Source organism: Wasmannia auropunctata, unplaced genomic scaffold (genome assembly GCF_000956235.1).
Source record: "Wasmannia auropunctata unplaced genomic scaffold, wasmannia.A_1.0 LD335980.1, whole genome shotgun sequence".
Lineage (NCBI taxonomy): Eukaryota > Metazoa > Arthropoda > Insecta > Hymenoptera > Formicidae > Wasmannia > Wasmannia auropunctata.
In genome coordinates this window covers 256287-278266 of record NW_012026910.1, presented here as the reverse complement: position 1 = coordinate 278266, position 21980 = coordinate 256287, and the positions used below count along the sequence as shown (strand labels likewise).

Here is a 21980-nt window from a genome sequence, read left to right as displayed (position 1 = left end):
ATCTATATAATTTTAATTGTTTATTACTTTTTATTAATTTATTACTTTTTATTATTTATTTTTTCTGAAAAATTATGTATTGTTTCTCGATCATTTTAATTACTCGATCACATTAATTGTTGTAAAGAATAAAATCATGTTTTATGTAAATATATATTTCATAGTTATTGCAGTTTCTTCAGTACAATTTATTCGCCGTCATTTTGATTGCAATATTCATACGATATGTCTCGTCAATTTACTTCTATTAGCAGTGTTTTTACGTGCGAAATTTCTTTACGGTATTGCAGAGATACCAGTTATAGGAACCCATTTCTCTGTGCTATTGTACATTTCGGCCACCTGTCCGAGTGTGAAATTTGCTTGCTTACTACGTAATCGCTCTACGCCTGCAATCCACCGTATTGCGTAAGAGTCGTGCGACTCTTGGGTGCCTCGAACATAAGGTGATGCGACCGACTGTGCCTATCGCGATTTACGCTACTACGCATTTCTGCGCGGATCGTTTCCGTGGATCGCTCTTTCGTAATTTCGTGGACCCGAGAATGCAAAGAGGTACAAGCGAAAATTCTAAGACGCGATTTAAATGCAATCGAAAATGATTTTGACAATTCTCGAGATGGCTTATTATTTCTTTTTAATTAGTTTATTTTATTGTTTATTTGTTTTACTACAGAAGCATTCGAATCAAGCCTAAATGAAAATATGTTATTTGGATCACGTATTTTTCAAGTATAAATTGTATTCATTAACTGACTTAATTGCAAGTTACATTAGCGTTGTAAGAGTGAATGACACTCCGCGCACACAGGTGAGCGGTATATGTATTGGAATTTTGATTGGATGAAGAGATGAGAGAAGCGGGCGCGCTTTCTTCGAAAAGATGTACAATCTCGAATTTGCATAGTACGTTGTGTGCATCACAATTTTCGAACAGCTTGGAAACGAATAGTATAGAATTAATAATGATGAGGGAAATAAGAGGAATTTTTTTATAGATCCAATCAATATTGTATACATATATATATTCTCATTTGATTTCTGCTTGCGTTCCACCTGATTAATCTTCTGTTCTGCGATTTGTTTTTTTTTCTGTTCATCGTCTTTTTATTTTACACAATTTATCCACCTTGCGCTTTGTGATCTTCTTGCTTTTATTACAGGAAGGCATTATAGCAATAGCTTTGCTTGCGCCTCGTCTGTAAATATAAATAAAGTATTATTATCGTTATAATTATTGTTGTACAAAAGGATAGAGAATGGAAGATAGATAAAGAGAAGGAAGTTTCAACGCGACGATAGGTGACGACCCAGTGAGAGAAGATTGTATTGTCCTGGCGATGTACGCGCGCCGCCGATCCGGCGGATCGAAGGCCGTCGAGGCAAGGGGGGAAATTCATTCTACGTGGCGTAATATCTACATGCGTCATGCGGTGTGCTTTCTCTAGGAGGTGAAAATTCTTAACTTTCTTCGGCCATAGAAACATTCCTACCACCGTCGATGATGCTTGGCACCGCGCTCCCACAGCTTTTCAGTATACTCCACCGGTTTCGTCTATTATTGACGCATCTTCTCCTCACTTCCCGGTATGCTACTGGCGCCAACGATTTCGCTTCGATCGCCGTTCACAATACGTTATGTCACCCGCGGGAGATTCCTTCTTTTTTCCCCCTTTCTTCAGACCCGCTGTTTTCTAACTTCGCGTCAGCGTGGGAGTTCACGGTTGCACGCGATTTTCTAACTTCGTCGGCGCTTGGGCTCGCGCCTTTCGAGATTCAAACATTTTCTTTCAGCGCGTATCTGGGAGCATCTCTAACAAGTTATTTACATTGGATAAAAAGACTTATTGACGACGTTACATGCTACGAAATATCATTAATACATTATATAATTTTACCGTCCACCCGCCGCCCCCCCCCCTCTTCCCGTCACTCCAAAAAATTATCCTTCATGCCGGAAACTTAAACTTAAATGCAAACAGAGGTCTAACTCGCCAGGTGATGAATTGGGAGAGATATTTCTTACCGGAAGAAATCGCGCGGTGTCGGTTGTACCGAACGAAGATGCAGAGTCGTGATGCAGCTTCTTGCGCACGTATCGATTTTCCTGACCCCGGTGACCACGTACCCCTTCCGCCTTGGATACTTCCTGGAAAGTATATAACGCCCCGCCACCGCTTCGGCCTACGGTTTATATCCGTCTGTTATAGCGAGGATCGGTACGGCGCTATTATACAACACGCCGTTTCTCACGATATACCCCACGTATACGATGGTCCATCCGACTGATAAACATTGCAGCGCTCAGACTTTATGTGAGCGAGCGAATTCCATTCGCTTGCGTGAAACAAATTAACACCTAACACAGCCTGTCGCGGCGCAAGAGCATTGTACGCGATTATTCTTACATTGTTATCTTAAATTTTAAAAATATTTTTTTATTTTAATTGAAAAATGAAATACTGATATAAAATCAGATACTGATATAAAGTTCAGTCTCAATTGTTATCAATTATTGTGTGTATATTTGTAGAGCCATTTTAATTCTAGAATTAAGTCTAGAATCGATAGAATTTTATGGACACGAGATTAGGCATATGGAGATTGATAATCCTCTCAATCAATTTTATTGTATATATTTTTTAAGAAGAAATAAAATAAAATATAATTATATTTTATATATTTATATTTTTATATAAATTCTATAGTGTTTAAATGGACATCAGTTTTTATGCTCAATGATAATCACATTGAATTTATCCTTGTGTGTTTAAATATCTTGTATGACATATATGTGTGTATATTTTACAGTGCAGTAAAAATATTGAGGAGCGAAAGAATATTAACTGTTCACCTCGAGAAGACTACGGCGTGAGCAATGGTAGATATTAAGAACTCGATGTTGCGCACCAATTACTTCATCCATTAAAGGACGAATCATGTCGCATCGGCTGTTTAAGATTACATCAGCATACGTGAGAATTACGCGATGATTGCGCCGATTAATCGTAATACGACGAGGCTCCCGAGCGTGATATCGAGTTCCCAGGAAGTGGGCTCGAGGTGCTTCCGTTTCTCTGAGTTTACGGAAGTTTTAAAGAACAGGTGGAATCTCTCTCTTTCTCTCGAGCGTAAGAATCTCTTTCCTTCTCGATAGAAAGAAACTCGCCTTGGCGCCGTTAACGTTACCCAGACGATTATCTGCGCATCTATAGATCAATATTTTAATGTATCCCGCAGTTAAAAGAGCGAGTATATCGCAGTTTAATGATGCAATATTATATTTAATTTCTAACGTAAATCAATTTATAATAATTTTTATTTTTATAGCAGCTCTCCCTTTCTCTCCATATCTTTTCCTAATATAAAAATTTCGTAAGATATCATATATAAGATATCATACAGAAAAACAGAGAGAGAAAGGAAGAGAGAGAAAGAGAAAGAGAGAGTCATCGTAAAATTATCTGATAGAGTTCTCTGATATAGTACCGCAATAAATAAGAAATCAACGCGGTTATAGACTCGGGGAGATGCACGGCGCGCATTACGCAATTAGCCTGGTATATTGGTTTAACCGAAAATTCGTAAAGGTGATTTTATTTAATACGCGGCGTGAGATGAGCGCTCGACCGGCATTCGGATACTGACGACAGTATTGGAAAGGAGAGAAAGTGTTAGATAAGGATAACTCTTGGCACTCGGGCAAGTCTGGCTGCGTTAGCGCTCTTCTCTCCTCGCGGCATTACAATTATAACGCGATTATCCCCGCGGAAATATGACGCCAGACTGACAAATCGAATGAACCGATAAAGAGAACACGAAGGAGAGAAGACTTTAACGTCGCCGTATGAATACATGTGTCAGTATCGGCGATCGCGTCGCCTTTAATCCTACAGCTTACAACATAACGCTGCACCGTTATCCTTTTTACGTAATTTAAAATTATAATTTAATATTCCAGCCTAATCTAAGCCTATTACAATTTGCTTCGTGCTTCAATAACTTTTACTTTTATAATTTAATTATTTTAATAATTTAATACACTTAATTATTTTTTGTTTATAATTTACATAATAATTTAATGCTTCTTACTTTAATTTAATTTAATTTAATTAATTTTACTTTTAATTCATTTGATTTATTTACTTCTATATAACTCAACGTTTAAATGAATAGTTCCCTTGAAATTTCATTCTTACCGTATTTTTTATATACATAAACCATTATTTTTCGACAAATTAGATAAGTAAACTAAAATGCCTTCGCGAAGACAGAAATGAATATAATCAGAGTACGACCGAAACCTGCAACGGAATTCGGGTACGGTGCGACAGATGAGATTTGAGAAGACGAGATGGAAAAACGGTGGACGGAGAATAGACCTCCTCGTTGCACGATGCTCTTACTGAACAGTTAGCCGAGAGGAAGAGCGGAGGCGCATGTAATTAAGCCGCGTAAGGCCTGAGGTGAACGGGAAAATTTCGATCGCGCGCGATTTAACCGGACGTCCCCGCGAGATATGCCACAGCGCTCGAAGGTAGAAAGGTCTTCCTTCCCGGGTCAACGAATAGAAGAGGCTTGTTCTCGTCGTCCTCGAGAAACGCGTCTAGCCCACGCGTGGAGCGCGTATATATACGTATATAAAGCACTTCGTGTACCTATTACACGAATGTACCTATATATATAATTTCGTGACAAAAATTCAGATGCTGCGGAGGATGTTCAATCTAGCACAAGCTCGGTAATTGAAATTGCCTCGCGTTGAGAAATTATTACGAGTATCTAATTATTTTCCCCCCCGGGGTGGGAACGCGGCTATAAAGGGTGTACAATGTACCGGGATATTTTCGTCACGAATTCAATCGCTCGCGGAACATCATTTGCATGTAACATCATTCGCCGAGTGTCACGCCGAGGCGGCCGAGGCACCCAAGAAGCCCGCGCGGTGTCTCTCGCTATATTTATTTCGCGTTTAATAGACCTAGCTCGCGCCGCGCCGCACCTTTGGCCGCGCGGGAATGGAGACGCGCTATGCAGTCCGCGGAATCTGCACTCGCGCGGGCCGGATCGAGCGAGTTCCTATTTCGCTTCACCTTCTAACGAGTCTCCCCGTTACGTACAATTTCTTATAGCTTTTCGCTCGATTACGTCTCGCAATAAATATTGCACAACGTTAATTTATATACCCCGCTCTCTGAACCGTCGAATGGGAGGGAGGGTCGAGGGGGAGGGAAAAAATCCTCCCCGGCGATATTGTGTCCGACGTTCTCAATGAGGAAATTATCGGTTCCTATACGGTCCATTATGCGCGGTATTTATATTCGCGGCAGATATCCGTTACGCAAAATCGACTCTTCTGCGCGCGGGACACACGTACTATGTATACGCTATTCGCCACGATCTCGCGGGGAACCACATGGAGGATTTCACTGCCTCGTAGGTGTACGCGACTCGACGCGTTTAGCTGGGTTTAGCGTTTTGCCTCGAGGGAGCGTAAAATTTACGAGGACGTATCCTATCATTATCATTATATTCTAAGATACTTACGCATAATAGCTGGCACAAAGTTGCGTGCATACACACGTGTGTTGCACAACGGTCGCGGAAAAGGAGGCACTATTCACGGTATTCCACATTCGCGACGAGCGTGACGTCTAATCTGCCCGTAATGTACATGACGCAAATTACGTTACGTTTACATTATGCGACGCTCTACGGAAAAAGTTAAGACATCCGCTGGCCAATGACATTTTTTCGCTATAATATAAATTTCGGTATCTGTATCGCGGGAGTTTTTACAAAGTTGTGACAAAATTTTATCACACGAAGTTTCTGTTTTTAAGATCGTTCATTAATTAATAAGTTAGTTCCACATTGATAAAATTGCAGTATCTTAATTTGGCGAAAAAAAAAACAAGAGTTGATTTCATTATCTATTTATTTTATTATGTTTTTTTTTTTATATCTTTTAGTATATCTAAATGCATGATTGGAGCGAGTAAGCTAATCTCTAGCAAAAAAAACGTATCGTTTGTCAAATAACGTGACAAATTCTGTAAACGATTTGCGTCGTCTACACGGTTCAATTCTCTTCAATCAGGGGATCGCGTGGTACACGACGAGTCGTGTCGCTGGCGCGACTCTCTCTCGCGTGCCTCGTCCTCGGCCTCAATGGCCGCCGTCGATCGCAGGATCCCGAGCGATCGATAAAGATCTAGATCCGTTGAATTCGCTCAGGCAGTGAGAGGGAGGAGAACACGACAAAGGAAGGAAGATTCCCGTTGCCTTCCTTCGAAAGTTTAATTCCTCCTCGACCGGGAAACGAAGAAGAAAACGAGAAGCAGCGCGCGTCTCGGTCGAATCGAATATTCGGGTCAAATGGATTTCGAGGTCCCTTTCTTTCCCTCTCTCTTTCTTCCTCTCTTTCTTTTGCGTGGCAAAAACTTCTTTGCGCGGCCAAGGAAGACTTTCAGTTTCGCAATGAAGGCCGACGATAATATTGTGACTTGTCACCAGCTCTAGATTCTTCATCGAAATATCAGACGAAAGGAATATCTACTTTTACTGTAATCTATCATTCTGATATGTAAGGATTCTCCGATTCTCCGAGAGAAATTCGTAGCGAGTGTGCCTTTTGAGACCGAAATCTCTCTCTTGGTCATTATTTTAAGTTGACGTTTTTTTGCATCTCTCTCTCTCTCTTTCAATTTTAATTATATTATTCTTTCTCAACTTTTAACCATATTGTTTTATTTTATTATATAATTCTGCAAACTACGGACGAAATTAATTTTAACGACAATGATTGGTAATCGAATTTACATTACAAGATAAAATGGAATTCCACAACATACGAAATTAACTTTCTCGATGTTCTATTCTATTTTCATTTGACTTGTATAGCTGTTGAAATTAGGAGTATAGAATGATACAGCGTTTATGTATCTTATGAGGCTGCGTAGAAGAGGAGCAAAAGAACCTGCGCGGAAGCCTGTGTCAGTTTCGTTATTATGTCATTCTTGAATCCGTTCATCGAAACCGTAGCCTCTCTTCGTCTATATCTATGTATACATGTTGACCGAGGAGGAGGGGGGGGAGGAGGAAGAGAAGTCGTGGACCTCGAACGTGCGTGAGAGGATACCGTCACTTAGCAAGGCTAACTTTTCGTCGACCGATGATCGCGTCGATCCGAATTGGGGAACTCGTTCTGCTCGTGATCTACTTTTCTGCGCCGCCGCGCGGCAAAAGCACCGCGCATCATTGCAGAACGAGTCGGCACGTGCTCATAGAATTATATCTTCTATAATTTTCTATGTTAAATAACGATATATCGGTTAAAAAAAAATGAGTTTATCGATCTTTCTCTCTCTTTCATTTTCTCTCCCTCTATCTTTCTCTCTCCCCCTCCCTCTTTTTTCTCTGATCTTTTCCCTTTCTCATCTCTTATGTAGTATGCATGAACGTGAGGCATTTTCGAGGAAGTTGCAATCGAAATTTTTAAGTTATTTTCTCTTCCTGCTCGTTTTCTCGGCCTCGCCGGATCGCGGAAGCAGCCAATTCCATTGTTTTAACCACCAGTGGCGGAAAGCACCCGGTTACCGCGAATTAAGTACTTAGTTCAGAGATTCCCAAAGTGTTGTATGGGTTGCAAACCACCGGTGGGTTGCGAACAAATTTAGAATATTAAATAACACTTCGTTACTTCGCGTATAGCTATACAAACTTGCGTTTGTGCGATTTCTATTTATCGTAAAAGATGTAAAATCGTGTAGAGTCTTATGTATCATTTGTTGAGTTGAATTTCAACGACAGTAGAAACCAAAATCAAATTTCGGAATAAACTACACAATCAAGCTCCTTTCGTTTTAAAAATAACTCGCATTAGTGTCAATGTTAAAGCTATCATCAATAAAAACAGCTGAAACAAGGACATTTCTCACACATACCTCTCATTTTATGTACCTTAGAAATTGATTCATAAAATTGTATGTTCAATTCAAAAGCCGTCTAGTGTGGTAAATAAATAAATAATTATTTTACTTGTCCTCCTGCTTTTTCATACTTACTAAAGTTAGATGGATCGCGGATGTTTGTCATTTTAAAAAGTGGGTTGTGTGTGCGATTAACACGAGTTTGGAAAGCCCTGACTTATTGTAGTCAGCCGCAAAACGTCCGCGTCTCAATTGAAAAAAATAAGATAAATGACAAATGAGACGTTTATGCAGATTTCTACGTGTAACAGAAGCCTCGTTTAAAATTTATTACTTACTGTAAATTCTTTTGCAGATTTTCACGAGAAAAGATTGATATCTTCGTCGACTGTGGCGTTTTTTTTTAGAACCTTTCACGAAACATAATCGCATTATAAATCCTGGGATCTTCGTACGTCGTATGTACGAATTAGAATTGCATAAATCTCTCGAGTGGCACATCAATATAACGTAATACAACGTAATCGGACGAAATTTGTTCTGTCGAGCGTTTTATGGATTCCAACGAGGCAGCTGTCGGACGTGCCAGTTACGCTTTCTACAATGTGCGCCGAAAAATCACGCTTCTTAAACGCACGTGAAACGCACACGCACGATAATGAGTCTACACGCGGCCGTAAAAACTCAATTTCAATTTTTCCCACGGGCTTGAATAGCGCTGTCGTGGAATATCGGTTATCATCATCGCTCTACAAATCCGTGTTTCGAGTTGTATAGAGGTTTCTCGTGATTCAGCCTGCCCTCGGTTCTCACTCTTTTTCCGAAACGCGTGGCTGCACTTAAGCGTGATTTAACTATCCTGCGCAAGATCCACTCTCGCGTTTCGTATTGTTACGTGTCATTGTACCGTGTATACTCGTCGTCAGCTATATACTGTTTACCCGAATACATATACACGCGTGCACGAGATGATACGAAAAGAAAACCGCGGTAATGAAGATCTCTTTGCTCCGTCTCAATATTAGCGTTCTCAGATCGCCGACGATAATTTCAATCGACACTTTACCTGGCCGTGAGAAAATTTTGGAATTAAAGAAAGCGACGTTTTCGTGGGCGGACATCGACTTATATAGGAAGTTGCAGTTATATAGGAGGCTGCAGGAAGTGGAACTTTTATGGCAAACCGCAGCATAATTTGCGGGTGGTATAATGCCTGCATTTATAGTCTTTTTTTTTTAAATATCCACGAAAGATTGCGTTCCTTCGTAAAAGTCTTGTAATAAGTAATGTAATGACTGCGCGATATCGTTGAAAAGTTTATTGTCGTTAACAATTTTATGAAATGTGACATTCAAGGTACAGTCAACGAAGTCTCATTTCGTGATATTTTATAACTACACAACGTATGCGCTGATCTTTATTAAGAATAACGTAACGCTGCAAAAATACTTTTTATCTGAACTTGTACAAGAACACCGTGCAGTCGTTAAAATTAATTAGAACGTCTCGGCTGGATCAGCAGTGATAATAAAAATCAATTCGTTGAAAGGCTGGCTTTTTTGTCAGCAATACATATATAGCCATCTTATTATGGTGATCGCGTGTAATGTCGAAGCAATTAGATAAATTCCTGCGATCTTCGTGATATAAGATGGTCCATTTCTCACGCTCATTCGTCATTGAATCTACGTGACACATGTGTGTCACGAGTGGACGCCTATTCCATGGATCGAATGGATGCGAATTTCAATGAAAGTACAGAGACAAATTTGAGCTGATGCGTACGGCAAGCTGCGTATCCCAAGAAGAAACAGCGGAAGAGAGAAAGAAAAGAGAAAAGAGAGAGAGAGAGAGAGAGAGAGAGAGAGAGAGCGAGAGGGAGAGAGATTTGCAATAGCTCCGTCGCATCTCATAGGTGATGGGTCGAGGCATCGAGTGGGGCCCCCAAGCTGGCCCGTATAAAAGGGGGCTTCAAGACATCCGCGGAGCATCAGTCCTCAAATCAAGGAACAGCAGCAACCATGAGGGCATTCGTGGTGAGTAGCCCGTCCACGGCGATTTCTCGTTTCCCCGATTTCTCGTTTCCTCCTCTCCCTCCTCTCCCTCAACTCTTCTCGCTCCTTCTTCTTCTCTTCCTTTCCGTCGCTGTCTTTTATTTTTTTTTATTCGAATTCTCCTCTCTGTTTCTCTTCTCGCGCGTACGGGGGGGATTTTTTTTGGAGGATGATAAGACCGTGCGAAAAACGAGGAGAATTCATCGTGATCGAGATCGAGATCGAAACCGGGATCGAGGGTTTCATCCGAGGGCGGGAGGAGGGAGAACGCGGGAGAAAGTAAAAGAGAGGGGAGGGTGCACAGGGAGTATTGTGTGCGGTGTCAATGTACTCCGTGATAGTGACTAACCCGAGAACCGGTTCAGTGATTGTGCCACTTCTCTAGTTCCGTTCGCGCGAATTAAGAAAAAAAGGACGAAAAACAGGAAGAAAAGAATTTAAATAGAGATTCTCAAGATTCTCTCTCTCTCTCGGGTTTACGTAATACTAACACGATGAAACGTTAAGCGTGGTCGGTGACTGTAAAAAAAAAAAGGATGCGTTCCACGTGCTCGTAAATCCACCGTCGTGCATTTCCGGAAACACTTCTAAAACGTTTACTGCTTGCTCTTTAGATACCTTTTTATTGTTTCGTTTGCGAGAGTTTAAGAACAAATGAGCAGAAGAAAACCAAGAATCATTGCTCATTAAAAAAAAAAATTACATGAAAGCGTTTATATTGTCTTCTTTTATTGTATTAAGTTTATTGTATTAAGAGATATATTTTTGTTTATTGTATTAATTAAAAACGGCATGATAACGGTTTATATTAATATAAACCAAACAAGTAATGCATTTTTTCACATATGTACGTCTCTTCTATGTGAAAAATACTAAGAATTCAACTTTAACGAGTTTAATTTGACTTATTTGCGAGCTATATTATAATTTCACAATAGCACACAATTTTTGCATAATAATTATAATAAATTGCAATATAGTATGAATTGCAGTATAGAAAGAAAGTAGAATAACTCCGAGTCTAGAGAGTATGTAAATTAATTGTAGAACCGTAACGTATAAATAAACGTATTAGAATTAATTAGAAAATCCCCCCGTACGCGCGAAAAGAATCCAAAAGAACTGATAAAACAAAAGAAATGATAAAACGGAGCTCGAACGTCGAAGCGAGAATCTCTAATTTGATATCTAAACAGCGGAAATAAAAATTCAATCGATATTCTCGCAATATCGTAGATTCTGGCGCTCGCCGCAACGGCGATGGCGCGGCCGGAAGCCGGATACTCCTATCCAAGCCAGCCAAGCGGTAGCTACGGTGCTCCTTCCGGTGGAGGTGGAATTGGAGGTGGATTTGGAGGTGGATTTGGAGGTGGCGGCGGCTCATTGGGAGGAGGAAGTCTTGGCGGCGGCATCGGCGGTATAGGAGGTATCGCCGACGGTGGCGTCAGCTCATTTGGAGGAGGAAGTCTTGGCGGCGGCGTCGGCGGTATAGGAGGTATCAGCGGATTGGCGGCGGCGGCGGCGGAGGCGGTGGATTCGGCGGCTACGTCGGCGGCGGCGGCTCGCTCATTCAGAAACACATCTACGTTCACGTGCCACCCCCGGAGGCACCTGAGGACAGACCGATCAGGCCGCTCACGCCGCAGGCCCCGGCGCAGAAGCACTACAAGATCATCTTCATCAAGGCGCCCACTCCGCCGACCCCGACCGCTCCGGTGATCCCGGCGTTGCAGCAGGACGAGCAGAAAACGCTCATCTACGTTTTGGTCAAGAAACCCGAGGAGGCGCCCGAGATCAGCCTACCCACCATCACGCCCACTCAGCCCAGCAAACCGGAAGTCTACTTTATCAAATACAAGACGCAGGTAAGGGATCGGGAAGCTTGAGGCGCGACATTTTAAACTCGAAAATTTTTAACCGAATGCTCAATTGTTTAATTTTCTTTTTTTTCTTCACATTGCAGAAGGAAGTTACGTCCGGTGGCGGCGGTTACGTCGGCGGCGGTCACGGCGGCGGTGGCATCGGCGGCGGAATCGGCGGCGGTGGCATCGGCGGCGGAATTGGCGGCGGTGGCATCGGCGGTGGCATTGGCGGCGGTCACGGCGGCGGAATCGGCGGCACCGGACCAAGCGGACCCAGCACGAGTTACGGGGCACCCGGTGGAGGATCCGGGCCATACTAGTCAATTCACCGCTACCCCCGTCGCGGCCTACCCTCCGTCCTACCCCCCCGTTCACCAAACATACACATCACGCACACACCGCTCACATACCTCTAACATGATCAGCGACGACGATACTTGCCGTATTGACGTATCGCTGTGTTGTACGCGCGATCGCCGAGAGAAGAAGACGACAGCGATGACGAAGTTGAAGACGGCGATGATGATGACGATGTTGAATACGATGACGACGACGACGATGATGATGATGATGATGATAATGGCGATTATGAGGAGAACAATGATGATATCGATCACAACGACGACTACCACGATAATGATGACGACAATAATAACGATGATGACGATGATGATGATGATGATGATAACGATGATGATGATGTTTACGACGACTAGAGCGAAGGAGAGATGTTTTTTTATACTTATTTTTTGCAAGAAAACGGTGGCGAAATAAAGCTTTTTTATGTATTTTTACATAAAACCATGTCTACGCGTCTCAACTTAATTATATTGTACTCCTTTCCATTTTGAATCAATCCTAGAATTCGGAAGCGTCTTCCGTTTCCGTTATCAAATTTGCCTAAATTGTTCCTTATTTCGATAAAGATTCGAAAGAAACAATCCAAGTAAATTCGTCGAAATCTCGTCAGTTTTCTAAACGAGATTACGAAGTATAAAGTTCACGCTAAATTTCGCGATTGAAAAAAATCGCGAGTCAATCACGCGCGCGATCTCTCTGTAGAAATTCGCAACGCCATTTTTACAGACGATTAATCTCACGCCAATCGGTGCCTACGCGGCGTTTTAATCCCGATTTATACCCCGCGCGTCGCTCCACGCTCGCACGCGTAATTGACACATTTTGCGTGCAGCGAGAGTATCAATTGACATTTTGCGGAACGCTCGGGGAGAGCGGGGAAAAGGGGCAGGGGAGGAGGGAGGGAGACTCCAGCTCTTGGTCCCGGTTTCGTCGGACAGGTGGGCCACGGGGTTAATTCCCCGTGGCGACGATTTCCTTTCTCAGTGCGTTTCCGCATGAGAACGCGCCGAGGTATTGCGCGACGACGACAACAATTCTCTCGTCAATTCTCGCGCCGAGAAAAAGAGAGAAGAGAACAGCGGTGGCAAGAGCAGGGTAGAAAGGGGGCGGGGGAGGCGAGAAGGCGGGAGGAAGCCGCGTTTATCTCTTTCCAAAAAGGCAGCGCATCTCTCGCGAGCGCGCTGGAGAAACTTTCACTGCTCCTAAACAACCGCTAATCAAGAGACGAGAACGACGCTCCGCGTCGCCAGATTTCGTTCAACCGTTTCCCTTGCCACTGTCTCTTTCTCTCTCTCTCTCTCTCTCTCTCTCTCTCTCTCTCATTTTCTTTCTCGTTCTCCCTCTTTTTTTATTCTCGCTCTCTCTATCTCGAAGAACACTTCTCGAAGAGGCCTCGACGAGGCTGCTCGACGATGAGATCCGATGGAATCCGCAAAGTAGCGCAGAAGGATTTCCCACGATGACTAGGCGCGAATAATGCTTGTGCGTTTCTTAGGCATGCGCATGGGAAATGTATAGGACACGCGCGATATTTGCACGCGTGTTTCCTATAAAAAATCCTATTTAAATGTGAGACGACTAATTAGTATCTCAATTATTAAGGCGATACAATTTCTCACGAAATTAAGATCTGTTTCGCAAACGAATTAAGGCACTCGATCAACGGTTGTGAATGAAAAGAAACAAGTGCACTCTAGGTATACATATATATGTCATACATAATATTCTTTCTATTCTAATCTTTCTTTCTATTCTTTCTATTGTTCATAATGGAATCAAATTGGGCGTTAAATGACGATACGCCTGAATGTAACGTGTGAAATTGACGACTATTACTCAGCGCAATTTTTTAACTCAGCACATTCTTTCTAACTCTTTATTGCCTGAATTTCTAAACGCTAGTTATCAAACACTCCTGAGACATATATTTACTATATTACATATATTTGTTATAATAATATAATATTTATTTTCTTTATAAATTAAGAGAAAAAAATTCTCATCGTTTGTTAGTTTTATTTACAGTTTATAGTTTTTGAAAAAGAAGGAAATGTAAATTAAAGGGAATAAAACTTAAGAAAGGCGGGAGAGTTTGAAGTTCCTCTTTGTTTCATAAAGGATTAAGAGATAATGGTTGAAAGGAGAGAAAATGCGTCTCGGCTATCGTTTACCGAGCGGCAGACACGCGTGATGAAAAGCGTATATACGTCGCATGCATCAACAGCACCGAACAGCTGGTTGTTGCTCGAAATTGCCCGGAGGGGAAAGATGAGACGACAAGCGAAAGCGAGGCTCCTCTGCTCATTGACACGAGAGTTTAACGGGAGAGAAGACGAGAAAACGAATGAAAAGGAAGAAAGGGAAGCGCTCGTCGGCATGCTCGCGCGACAGTCGTGTACGTATGCGTGCTCTCTCTCTCTCTCTCTCCTCTCTTTTGCACCTGCGGCTCTCACGTGCACGTGACGCGAGTAACGATGGGAATAGGACGACGATTCAAATCACTTCGAATTCACGACGTGAATAAGTCAAGCGTCCTATACGCGCGAGTTCGTGAGTTCTAGCCGCTTTGTCTCTTTCCGCGTTGCGCCGCGTCCGAATTGAATCGAAGCAGAGAAACTCCAACGAAAAAAACTTACCTCTATGTTGATCCCACACAATCCTTTAAAAAAAAAAAAAAACGACTTATAACTTATAATATAGTACCGCGGCTTTTAATACACTGGCAAGTTTGACCTGAAACTGCAGGAATACTTAAACAGAACTTTCCCGGTTTCGAAGAAACGCTAAGGACGTAACGAAAAAAACATTTGCGTAATTTTGAGGAAAACTGAAACTGAAACTTGAGGAGAAACCTTACACGCGAAATAGGGCTAGGCTTGATGGAAGCTCGCGGGGAAAACGGGGTAAGAGGTTGGTGCGGAGCGAAGGAGGGTCGGGGAGGGTAAGTTAGGGAAGGATCGCCGGGGAGGGAGGCGGCGGTGTGGAGACGGGCACTCCGTAGTAGCCAGGAGGCAACTTTCACGGGAACATCGCTTCTTTTTTTTTTATTTTCTACCCGAACGAGGAAGAGAGAGAGAGAGAGAGAGAGAGAGAATGCCGGCCAGGCACGCAGAGGAGGCAGGGAAAAAACACTTTCGAAAGGTCAGACGCCGGCCTCCTTCAAAAATCGGACGGCTCCGATTCGAGGCCGTTATTCGGACATTGTCTCTCGCGCGGCGATCGTGATATCATCCCGGTCGCGGACGGACTTCTGGTCCGAAAGCGTGAAAGCGCCCACACGATCCTTTTCCCCTCCCTCCGGGTGGTATGACAAACACATTTTCTAGATCGGCCGCGCGATTCTTATTGTTCGAGCTTTTCCATCGCGTTAAAACGCACACGTGTCGCCGTCAAATTTTTTTTGCAGCTTAAGGTGCAGCGATATATAATTGAATTTTAAAGCCCCATCTACATAGGTCGCAAACGCACAACGCAAACGCAAACGCGGAGAAAAAAAAGGAAAGAAACATAAAAAAAAAGAAAAGAAAGAGAGAAACGTCCGCGTTTGCGTTTTGCGTTTGCGACTTATGTAGATACGCCTTAAGAATGGAATTCGCGACCGAACAAATTCTTTCGGCCGGAATCGCTTTGGCCTCCGTAGAGAAATGAACTGTATACCTAACAGTACTTCTAACAAGAGATCGATAATCGAAGCGATTATAATGCGCGGTGGAGCATGAAATTACGGCACGACGTTTACGCTAACGTGTTACGTTCGAGTAACCATGTGTTTAATATCATTACGCTATTACATTTAGGTACTTCGCAACTTCAATTTGAAGACATTATAGCGCCAGCGGTAGGTGTATTCGCGATCAATTATATTCACAAACGAATGTTAAATCTCCCACGAGTAACTCTCGTGGACTGTGATATATGTATTCCCTTGAGTCGCGATCAAAGATAACGAATTCTGATTGCCATAATGATGAAAATTATCATTAACAATTTGATCAATTATAAAGATGCAATGTAATACGCGAAAATTGTAGCAAATTAGACAAACGATGTATATAAGTTTTATCTACTATAAAAAATAAATATTTCTTTGTCTATCATAACAAAAAAAATTATTAACGATCAAAAGAATTTTTTAGCTAATTAAAATACTTTACTTAAAAATTATTGCATGCCACCGCCGAGTTATCTTTTTTATTAATAGATTTTACTTCTGTATTTCTTTAGTAGAAATTTAATGGATCAATGCGAAAGAATTCGATTTTATATCGTATATATAATAATTTTTATTTGCGATTAGCGTAATATTTTATATCATAATTTTTGTACGTAAAATAAGTTTAAACAATATAATTACGGGCAATACGGAAGAAATTTTTACAGAAGAGATTTCTTCCCGCGGGTTTCATCCCACGAGTTTGAGAATGAATGCGTGATCATCTAACGTGTACATTCAACTAATTTATTAGAACATCGAAGGTGCATTCGCCGGGGTCGAGGGATCACTTTCACTGTCCCGAGTTCTTCGATTATGCCGCGTTCCACGCGATCGCGCAATTTCGTCTTTGCGGAAACGTCCGCGATGAGTCGAAGATCACCGCGAGCTCTCCTGACAATGGTATCATTATCTGCTCGAGAGATCGGCAATTGGCACCATTACTGTGGATATTCACCGAGAAATTTACGTTGCCCAACCAGCCGGACTTAAAAATTATTTCCAAGCCTTTCCGTTTGCTGTATGACTAAACAAAAAATCTTAAACTCTTTTTGCGCTCATGCGTGATCTCGTTTGTCTCGGTTCGTCTCGGTGATAAATAATTCCAATTATTTGTACCCCTCGCGGCGACGTCTCTCAGCTGCCGCAACAGCCGCTAATAATAAGCGGTCGCCCGATCTCGGTTAATCGAGAATCGCGTACACGTACGAGATCCTAGAGTTGGAAAGCTCCCGTCGCGCTTCCCTCTTCGCGATGGAATGTATAAGAAAAGCGGAATTGCCGGTCGCGCTTTACGCGCGCCATTACGGAGGGTAATTCTCCGCGCATAGTTTGAGGCAACGGTAAGAAGAAAAAAAAAACCCGCGATTATGCGATGTATGCATGGTGGAACCGTGGCTTTTCCAGCGTGCATTCCTTACGTAAGACCGGGGCACTGTTTAACGTCGGGGCTCTACGTGCCGAGCCGAGCGTATACACGGAGCGTCGTCGCCTGATGGTCGTGGACACGATATTATAGCTCGCGGATCGTGCCGCGAGAGCTCTCACGACGAGGGTATGTACGTTTAAGATCGCGATTCACGAGCGAACGCGAGGCTGCGATATGCCGCACCACACAATCCTCCCGAATATGATGGACCGTGATGACACGCGCGCGCGGTGAAAGGTGCCGGGAGATTAGTACGTAGGTACACGACGCGGTACGTTCGTCCGTTTTTCGCGGTATTCTCGGGATACGACGTTGGGATCGAATCGTATAGGAGATGTAACCCTAAGTAACGTAGCGAATTATCGTAGCGATTACATTGACTGGTCGCACATCGAAACATGCGTTACGTCAGCCTGACAAAGGTATTTTAGATAGGAAGATATACGCTCGCCTCCCCTCGACGGAACATATTTATATAACATATTGACATACTCAAATAAGAGATATACAAGCATATATTTTGTACTTTAATATGCATCGTCGATTAAATCAGAAATGTATTAATAATTTGTGAATAATTTTCTCTTCGTTTTTAATTTCCGCTTTGTTTCTTCCATTTTTCATAAGGCGATATTGTATATATTTTAAACGCGTGTTTCTTATGACAGCAGTTAATTAAGAGACCATTATCTGAATTGTAATTCTTGAAATCCGTATTTAATTTCTGATTGCTTTGATTGTCAGATTTCATTTTAAATGGAAATATATATTTACGGACGAAACACAGAGAAAGAGAAACATATTTCTCGAAGTAAGAGATACATTTCTTAGGTATACTTAAAGATGCGATTAAAATATATCAAACAATAATAAATCATTCACGAATCTTTTTTTTTTTTTCATTTTTTTTCTGTCTAATTGTTTCTTCCCTTCTCGATGAAACAACGATATATTTCTACGATGGCATTAATTAAGTTCAAGTATAACACTGTAGTAAGTTGTAATCTTTGAAATCTGTATCTAATTGCTGATCGATCTGTGATCATCACTGTCACGAATGAATCATAATGACCGTAATGAAAAATGGTGGTAATTAAGGCACTGCCGATCTCGCGCGGATATGACAAAGTGATCATCCGTGAGTAGCATAATCACGTAACAACAAATAGCCAACTGTTGCACCACATGCATGCACCGCAACGCTATTATATATATATAAGAGTATAGCTCACGAGTCGCCTCGCGTTCGTTTGCATTTTATTAGATCCTCACTCGATATTTCATTAATTGATCGCGAGTCTCGAAATAATTCGATTTCATAACCGATCCGCAGACCAGAGGTTGCGTTACTTGAGAGAGAGAGAGACGAAATATTGCGAGAGATAATGAGTAACGTCGAATTAACGTGTACTTACGACGGTCCGTCGGTGTGGCAGAGATACTTATATTCTGGCTTTCTCAGACTCACACGCTGGTCTCTAATCTATCTCCGTAATCTAGCAAACCCTAATGTAACTTTGGCGTAATCCGCTATACTCCGATGCGCTCCGCTTTGCCTACGATTATGCGACACGCCTTTGCTAGCACGCCGTTCTGATTTGAAATATTTAATTACCCGGTAAAAAATTTATTATACAAGAACATATATAAATATACATAAACATATATAAAAATACATAATTATATAATAATATGTCCAAAATAATAATATGTGCAAAATATGTCCATATAATATTTATATATGTTTCTTTCCTTTGTAAAATTATTCTTTAATTCCAAAAAATGATAATAATAAGGAAACATAAAAAATAATTAAAAGGATAATTTTTACATTGTTTTTTTTTACAAAAAATCAAGTTTGAAGAAAAATTGCTCATATATGTATAATCATATATAAATGATTAAAAATCAAACAATAATTTTACAAAGAAAAGAAACATATATGAATATGTATGGACATATTTCGCATATAATTATATATAATTATATATATAATTATATATTTTTATATATGTTTATATATATTTATATATGTTTTTATATGAAAAAATTTTTACCCGTTAGATATTCTATAAGTATATTTATATTATACTCTGTATGTTATTATATATATTATTCTATTATACAGCTAAAATATTTCTTTCAATTATAAACTTTCGTGTATTTCCCGTGTTCTATTTTGTTCACATTCTATTCTGTTTTAATTATGAGCGTCTCATTATCTCTTTCTTTAATTTCCTGCCAGACATCACAGCAGCAGCCTCGTCGCTAACGTCTTAATTATCGTTCGCGTGTATCTCCGCGATCGGACTCTCTTGCACAGCATACTTCTATATCTAATCCCGTCAACTATCACTGTCATATCTTGCACACAATAAATTATTATTAAGTCTCGAGGACGAAATTCTTTCTATCGGTATAAAAGTGGCTTCTGCGAGTAAATCTATTCTGCCGCAAAGAGGATTTCTCTCTCGGGAGACCGTCGCGAGGTCGGCGTCACCTTGATGACGGGTCTCGTAGAAATTAGATTCGAGACGAGATTCGGCATTATTCGCAAACGTCCTTTCATACGCATTACATCACGACTAAGCACGCTAAGTAGGTGATCCCCAGCGGGGACGAATACGAGACGATCGAGGATTACGACGGGCGGGGGGGGGGACAGCGGGGACGCCGCAGCGAGTCGAAGAGGCGAAGACGCTACCGGGTGAAAGCATGGGTCAGCGTAAAGGCCACAGGCACCGTATATCTAGCCCGATATACGTACAACCGCATATCCCTAACTCGCAATTACACGCGCTCGCGCGAGTTAAGTTTAGTTCAGTTCGGCCGAAAGAAGAGAGCCGTTTCCTTCTCGCTTTCCTTCTACGACGCGAGTGCGCGCGCGTGCGCGCGCGTATTGCCACATTCGCATGCGAATACATTCGCATGACACACGGAACGGTACATACACATCGGGAATTATGCATTGCGGATAACGCGCGATGTTCCGCGAACCTATTGTTTCGTCGCGTTCCCGCCGCAACGACACGGGATTTTATCTCTGATCGATTTTTGTATCTCGACATTTTAATTTTATTAACCGAGCGTAAATGGAAATATCATAAAAATTGTATCGAATACAAAAAACATATCTTATTGTTGAAAATGAGAATAGAATAATAATTAATAATAATAATAAGAATTAGTAATAAATATTAAATATGTTCCATATACATACCATATATATACATGTATATATTTGAAGATGATTTATGTCATATATGTATACATATATATTATGTTCGTTTCATTAAAATAAATTGAAAAATAAATATTTTACGAGACATATTTCATATTCATGTCAAAATAATTATAAAGCATCTTATGTACATACTATTAATTGATGTTTTTGATGAATTTAACATCTACGTTTATGTACAGAAGAACTAAAGAAAAAAATTAATATACTACTTAAAATATATATTTAGATTTTATATACATATATATATATATATATATAAATAATGTATAAAATAGATGTATAATATATCTATTTAAATAAATTTATTTAATAAAAGCAAATGTATTTTTATGATACATTCTTTTACTTATGAAAAAAATGCGAAAAATTAAACCTAGCTGTAAAACGAGCTTATTATATATTATCAAATTTTTTTATCCTCTATCATTTTTTTATATTTCTTTTTTGTTATACTTCTTATTCTACCAAATGTGTTTTCTTATATTCGATATGCAATTAATTATACGCCATATAACCAATAAATAATATGTTTATTATTTTTATCAATATAAATTAACTTTAATCTCGCGATTTAACCTACATTTTCTAGTTCTAAAAATTAGAAAAAGATAAAAAGAATAAATTAAACTGAGATTAAAATTAATCCACGTTATGATAAAAATAAATATAGATGAGACACATTAATTAATTCTCAAAATTTTTTTTGGCAGACGTATTCGTTTAATTACAGTATGTAAAATACATAAGTACTGATCTATATACATATCGTCGGTGATCTAAGGCCCATTTTCACAATGTATGGTTACAGCTAAAGGTTAAAAATTACCAAGAAATACGTTTGATTAGGACTTAACTATATATCAAGTTAACTTGATGCCAACTCAACTAATGTACACGTAACCTTTAGTTTTATTTGACTGTATAAACTTATGAAAGTGTGTTTTAGTTAATTTTCAAGTTTTAGTTAACATAACGTTTTCGTTAACCATATATTATGAAAATGGGCCTAAATGTAAAATCTTTTCGGAGTATGTTTGTAGTGCTTATACATTATACGCGTCACACTCCGAAATCAGTTGATCGAGATTTAAATCTGACAAACTTGAAACACGTCCAATCTTACCTTATTTTCGCTCCAAATATTCGTGTCACGTCGAATTTCTTACATAACGCGCGAATCTTAAAGGAGAGCTTAAAATTTTTTTTTAAACGGAACGTGAGCCGCATCGAAACGCGATCACGTTCAATCACGTTTACAAAACTTGTATCGAATTTGTAACGTACCGCGAGCGCCATCCTACGGTTCTCACTCGGCAACGCCGAGCGGTACTCGCGAATACATACGACTTCCGTTCCCTGCAGTGGCGCTTCGCTCGTCCCAACGAGAT

At 40.7% G+C, this 21980-nt stretch overlaps 1 pseudogene; it reads left to right on the top strand.

Annotated features, from left to right (window-relative positions):
* Positions 1–9952: 9952 nt before the first annotated feature.
* On the top strand, positions 9953–12167 carry LOC105454626 (annotated as a pseudogene).
* Positions 12168–21980: the final 9813 nt, after the last annotated feature.